We start from the raw sequence: 7,577 nt of genomic DNA, 5'->3' as shown, positions 1-7,577 counted from the left end.
AGGACCTCCCATCAGGACGAAACCTTGCAGAGGCGTCCAGTCTCATCCACACAGGGGCGGTGTGGCTGCAGGCTTTTGTTACAGCCAAACTGGGGCACACCTGACCAACTGTTTGAAACCATTTGATTAAACACGTAGATTGAGGTGTGCTGCGTGTCTGTAACGGAAGTACACACAACCAGTTTGTCAGCAAATTTCCTGCCATCTGTATAAATATGTAGTATAAAAAAGTAAGCACTAACAATGTTCACCATCAGAAGACACTGTTTACTTGACTGCTTGTCAATTTAAAAATGACTGCTAATGCTTTTAATATTTGCTGGTACACTCTTTATAAGCATTTAACTATTAAAAAAAATGTCTGGGTGAGGCGTCTACAATGACTGCTTTCCTGAAAAGAAAAGAAAAAAACCCATTTACAGTCCTGCTCACCATTATTGGCACCCCTTCCTTTTTTTGCATAACCTGTACAATATCTTCAGAAATAAATGTAAAATGTACCAAAGTTATATCTTCAGGATTTTTTAATTGGAGGTCCAAAGTAATACAACAAAAAAACATTGTTTTTCAACTTACATGTTGCAATTTTAAAGAAGAAACAGAATAAACAGCATGTGCAGCAATAAAGGCACCCCTTGTTAATATTTGGTTGCACACCCTTTGGCTGTGATGACAGCCTCCAAACGTTTTTTGTAGCCATCTAGAAGCTTCTTGCACTTCTCAGCTGGTATTTTTTCCCACTCTTCCTTTGCAGTTTGTTCAAACTCTTGAATGTTTGCACGATTCTTTTTCCCAATGGCAGATTTCAACTCACGCCAAAGATTTTCAATGGGATTGAGGTCAGGACTCATTGCTGGCCATTTTAAAACAGTCCATTTTTTCCTTTTAAACCATTCCCGTGTACTTTTGGATGTGTGCTTTGGGTCATTGTCTTGTTGGAATACCCATGATCTTCGGCTCAAACCAAGTTTTCTTACACTGGGTAGGACATTTCGCTCTAAAATCTCTTGATAATTCTCTGATTTCATGATTCCTGTGATACGGTCAAGGCCTCCAGTACCAGACGCAGCAAAGCAACCCCACAGCATTATGGATCCTCCACCATGCTTAACTGTTGGTAGGGTGTTCTTTTCCTTATAAGCTTCATTGCGCCGTCTGTAAACAAACTGTTGCTTTGCATTGCCAAAAAGCTCTATTTTTGTTTCATCTGTCCACAAAACATTGTCCCAGAATGATTGTGGTTTGTCAAGGTACTCTTTGGCAAAGATCAGTCGTTCCTTTTTATGTCTTTTCTTTAGCAATGGTTTCTTCCTTGGCCTTCGCCCATAAAGCTCTGCATGGTTTAGTGTGCGGCGTATGGTACTTGTTGAAACCATAACCCCAGACTGTTCCAGGTTGGCCTTCAGTTCTTTGGATGTTTGCCTTGGTGTTTTTTCCACCATTCGCACCAACCTTCGAAGACTTCTCTTGTCAATTTTCCTCTTTCCCCCACGTCCAGGGAGGTTCTTGACAGTTCCATGCTTGGCAAACTTCTTAATAACATTGCGCACTGTTGAAACTGGGATACCAAGGTCTTTGGAGATGGCCTTATACCCTTTGGAAGTCTTGTGTTTGCTAATAATAGCACTTCTGATGTCCTCAGACAGCTCCTTTGTCTTCACCATTGTAACAAATGAACATGGCCCAATGTATGGCTTTTTAAAACCCTGAAGTCATCATTCATTGGCTAATTCATGTCACATGGGCACTGAATTTGTCACAGGTGATTATCATTTGCGATTTACCACAGGTGAGTGAAAATGTGTTTCCATACTAATTTAATGTAAAGGGTGCCAATACCAGTGTCACAGCAAGCTTTAGGTTTTTTCTGTTTTTCCCTCACATTGTTTTTTGTTTTAAATTGTTGTTTATAGTTTGCTCTTTTGTTTTAAATATGAGTGCTCTATACAAAAAAACTGTTACAGTTGATTAATTTTTTCAGGGGATATTCCACAATATATACTTAAACTTCATGGGTGCCAATAATGATGAGCAGGACTGTAGATAAAAATGCTAAGTGGGTCCTGTATACCAGTGTTTCTCAGCCTTGGTCCTGGAGGCCCCCTGTCGCACACTTTTAGTGTTTTCCTTGCACCCAACACACCTGATCCAACTTATCAGCTGTTTACCAGCCCATTATTGAGTTAAAAGTGGGTGTGTTGAAGCAAGAGAAGCACTAAAATGTGCAGGGCAGTGGGCCCCCAGGACCAGGGCTGACAAACACTGCTTTATACCATGCAGTGTATTACTAGACTTGGATTAGGACAGTGTTTTCCAAGGTAAATTCAAGCCTGTTCACTTAAGACTCTTTACAGACTTTCAAAACACGTTAAAGATTTATTCTCTATCGCATTTTTTCTTCTGGAAATAAATAATAAATTAAATTAATAAATGGATTTAAAAAACAATACACAGCAGAAAGTTCATTTTTTATATGATCTCCCTTGAAGTCTTTACAGTCCAGGGATGGAACCAGAGTCTCATCAAATGTTAAAAAATTCCATGGAGAACAACGGGAGAAGACACTGAAACTAACCCCCTTCCAAGTTATATTTCTTATGTTTTTTAATTGTAATTATTTACCATTTTTGTGCATTCTTTCATACTTTTTGCATACTTTCTTTTAGTACCTACAACCAGCAGACTGCTGCACATACTAAAACATTTATATAAATCATTCTTCCATACAGTGAGACTAGATATAAATGATGAATGATCCGAGTGTGAGGTGAGAATGATAATTTACATATTCATCACTAGGTGTCAGTAGTCCTGCATTTCACTTAAAACAAGCACTGAATACACTCTAGCCATAAGAGACTTTACAGATGAGTAGTTAACATAAGAAACGTGGTGTCTTGGAAATTAAGTAATTAGACACATTTATTTAAAAAAAAATATATATATTTTTGGGATGACAGTTTCATTCAATTCCTAGTAAGAATAAGCAAACCACTGAAAAAGATGACTGAAAAATTATAGACACTCAAATCTAACTTTATAAAGAACCTTGCATTTAGTGACAGGAAATTACTATTATGTTCATAATCACCCCCAACATTACTACTAACAACAAATAAATACAATACAAACAATACACAATATCATCTAAATCTCTGATAAACTGACACAAACTAACTAATATCAAATTAATTCATGATAATAACTACACATCAGGAATTATTTCAATGCGGTCTTTAAAATACCTTTTGTTTCAAAATTTCTGGAATTCTCTTCAAACTGTTGGTTCTCTTGCAGACTTGTGGGATCATTTGTGAAAGTTCTTGCTTCTTGAAAATCTCTAGGGCCACGCTCATATCTAGTGGTCTCCTGAAATCCGTTGTCATCTAGACATCTTTCCTCCTGCATATTCCTGCGCTGATCTAGTTTTCATTCCTGTGACTGTTGTCTCTGATGCATGGAGTGACCGTGATCTTTGGCTAGGACAGTAAAAAAAGCATTTGGAATGCTCAAGATAAACCTTGAGTTCTCACATGACACTGATTTGGTTCCCATCTTAGCACGCTGAGCTTTATTTGCATTAAACTCCTTCAGAAAGTACATTTAAACAGCTCCTTCAGGAAATAAGCTTCATCCACATTTTCAATTTTGATGTCACTCTACAATCAAACACAATATGTTAGAGTAAAAACCTATAAATACATATAAAAAAAAGACCATTCTCATTTGCATAACTGTCTGCAGTTACCAGTACATCCAAAGCATTTTCTATATTTAGACTGGCATTCGCCACATCTGAATCAAATCTGTTTCCAGAGCCCTGTTAAACAAAAAAAGTATCTTAGAAAACTGAAGTTACACAGTTAGAAAACTGAAAAAAAAACTTAGTTTTCTGCAATGACATCCTTAATTGAACTGTTAATCTGCCTTTGTATTTCATTAGTCCTATTAAAATTTCTGAAGGACTTCTTGGGTTCTTTTTCAGAATCATGGTTTCAATAAATCTAAAAAAGAAATAATGATTATGGAATCTAATATAAACATTAAACAATTCCAGGTTAATCAATCTAAGTGAATCAAACTGAGTGAAATTATGAAAAGCTATACAGTCTCACTTCTTCATTAAGGACAGGTTTATTACTATACTTTAATAGTATCATAGAACACATTCTCCTCTGCATACTGGAAACATCTTCTTGGTCTTTGCAGTTCATCTACGCTACGTCCTCTTCCCTCACATGATGTGTACTGTCAGCAAATCTGCTTCCTGGAAGACCACCACGATACACATCATCTTGCACATCTGAACACACCCTCTCCTGTAATTTATCTCTGAGTAGCGTTCTTCTTGACGCTCACCACTATAAGACTTTGCTGGAATGGTTCTGTCTATTTGGTGTCTTCCACTACTGTCTTCTTCTAGAAAAGACCTTACACTAATGTCTCCTTTCAAATAAGGTCTTTCAGTGCGGTTGTCATCTTCAAAAGATCTTTGTCTGCCATCTTGATAGTATGTCATTTCACATCTGTCATCCTCTGGGTAGGACTGTCCATGAGCTGCATTATCTCTAGATGATCTTTCACACAGGTCATCCTCATGATAACAACATGGTTTTCCAAGAGCATCATTCTTCAAATATGATTGTTTGTAACCATCTTCAGCCAAGGGAGATGGCCCACTTCTGTCTCGCCCAGAGTAGGACCTTTCATGAGTATAGGAATGAGAGTCTTCTTCTCTTCCATGGCCTGTAGTGGAATTAAATTAAATATCAACAAACTACCATTTCAGGACTTCTACAGGTGAACACATGAAGTGGGGGAAAAAAACAAAACAAAGTCAACCTTTGCTCTGTATGACTGAATGGAACTGCAAGGTCTAAACACTGATAGTGAACGGTCTTGGTAAAATAGGCTGTGGAGAGACTGTAATGTCTTACCCATATACATCTCCACCTGGTTTTGCACAGTGTAGCACAATTAGTAAAGCTGCTATAACAGTTTCTCAGCATTTTTGCTTGGTACTTGGACATACAGCGTGTTGTTTTGAATTAATCAGCTTAATTGGAAATTGTCCACAGACAAAGCAGGGGTTGTGCTTCACATGCAGAGTGAACATCCATGTCACAGCATGTCAATCAGACCAAGTGTTTTTGTGTGAGCATATAAATCGTAAGCTTTGGCTGTACACAATGGGCAATTCAGATGTGCACCGAGTTGTTTTTAAAGAACAAGATTTCTAAAACTGCCCAGTATATGTCTGGCCTAAAGGTATTTTAATTATAGCAGAGGTCGGCTTACGCCAGCAGCATACTTCACATTTGGATTTCACTTGACTGCATGAGAAACAAAGGGCCTCACTTATAAAAGATTTACATGCGCAGATTTCATTGTAAAATGGTCGAACATGAAAATTCACATTTAAGTAATGATTTATAAAACAAGAGTTTGACATGAAAGTGCATAGACTGACGCATGTTTCCAACCTGATTGACGGGTTTTTAATGACAGGTTGTGGCAGGATTAGTTAAACAAAGAAGCAAAACAAATTACAACTACCTTCACCCATCCACTAGATTTACCTCAAGAGAAATCTTGTCATCTACACTATTACAATCATGCATTCATTCAGTTGAAAAATTAATTAGACAACTTGAAAAATGAAAAAGCCACTCATAGTTGATAGTTAACATATCTTACCATCTGATAGTCTACTTCATATCACATACTACATGCAGTGGGGTCTCTCACAGAAGATTTAAAAAGTCAACCAACAAACAACATGTATGGCAATAATAGACTTATTACTGATGGAACTGACTTTACAAACTTTGCTTTTCTCATGTGGTAACCTGCACTTTTCTTACAGCGATGTAGGTCTATATTCTTGTTGGATCATTATAAGTTAGATAATTGAAATCAAGTCAGGATAAATAGCTAAACTGAGACAGTAGCACTCAGCTATATCTGGGCCTGCCAGTGTGCCGAGAGTGCGCAATCCGTGAATGAGTGATTTTTATAGATACAATAAGCATACTGTCTCCTTTGCAAATTATGCAAACACTTACAGGCAAACAAGACTACTGCAAATAGACGGCTCTGCAAATACTATTCATTTATTTGTTTATTAACAAGTTAATAAACTAGTGGGCTTCCATTTTGAGTATACGCCTACCCAGCACTGCTGAAAGCCACCTCTCAAGACCTGTCTGATTTAATACATGCACTTCTAGTATAGAATAGTATCTGTTCTTATACACTTACGTTATGGTATTTTTTTTTTTTTTACTGAATAACTAATAACATAAACCATTTTATGAAGCCCGTTAAACCAGTGAGCAATGGTTATGTAGAACAGAACCTGCTGCATTATACTCTTTTCTCTCCTTTTGAGCATTGATTGCTAAAAACATTCATAGGCAGTTAAATTAGTTAAAATATGGGCGGAGTTAGAAAGCTAATTTCTACGACCATTTGTGACTTATAAATAAACTATATGTCCAAAAGTTTGTGAACACCCTTATTCATGAATTTAGCTGCATTAAGGTAAACTCACTGCTGACACAGGAGTTCAAATGCACACACAGCTTGTATAGTCTCCATAGAAAAGCACTGACAATAGAACAGGATGCTCTGGAGCAGCGGCACATGAGCCTAAGGTCACCATTTCCAATGCCAAGCGTGGACTAGAGGGGTTCGAGGCCACCCAGCATTAAAGCTGCATGGGAAAACAGTGATGTTTATGTGTATGATATAACAAAATCTCAAAGTTTCTGTAGTGCTTCCTGGCAGGACATATCAGACAGAATTCCAAGATTCTTGTTAACACACTACCAGACAGGAAGGGAGTCATTCAGCAGGATCCCAGACCACAGCCCTGTCCCAAATGGTGCACTCACATTCCTGTAGGCCTCATCTGCACATGGCTGTAGGGTCTCCCATTTCTTATTTTGTTGTTCAAAGTAGTGGTCACAAGCACCCTTTATGTACTCTTTGCTGAGGACTACATCAATGTGAATCAGCAGTGGCCTCTCACCCATATGTTCTTGAGACACAGGAGAGGAGCAGTCCGAGTGGAGGGGTTAGTTTACAGCTGTCTAACCAACAAAGCAGAGAAGCTATTTAGATATGACTTTAAATGTTTTTTTCGCTATTCCAAATACAGACTACAGCCACCTCCTGGTATGAACAGTTAATTCCTTTCTCGTGGGTGCAGAATCTATGTGCACTTACCTGTGGGAAAGCACAGCTTTTCACAACAGATGTCGACAGAAGACAATCAGTTGTCCTCGACTGGTACTAGTTTTTTGACATCAGCCTGGTGTGTAACTAGTTTTTGGCAATTATACAGAATACATCGTAGAATCCATATTTCATTCCTCACTCAACATGCGAGAAGTTTAAAAAAGCTGACTTTTATTTAGTGTAGTGAGGAAACTCCTCAGAGGACAAAGAAGAAGCAGGTGGAACTAAAGTCTATAGCCTGGATAATATCCAAACTGGACTTATGAGCAATCTTCCAGCAGAGAAGGCAATGGCAAATTAGCCATTATTTTCAAATGAGAAGTACAGTGGCATAC

Source organism: Colossoma macropomum, unplaced genomic scaffold (genome assembly GCF_904425465.1).
Source record: "Colossoma macropomum unplaced genomic scaffold, Colossoma_macropomum, whole genome shotgun sequence".
In the NCBI taxonomy this organism is placed as follows: Eukaryota; Metazoa; Chordata; class Actinopteri; order Characiformes; family Serrasalmidae; genus Colossoma; species Colossoma macropomum.
Note: the sequence above shows the minus strand (reverse complement) of the source record.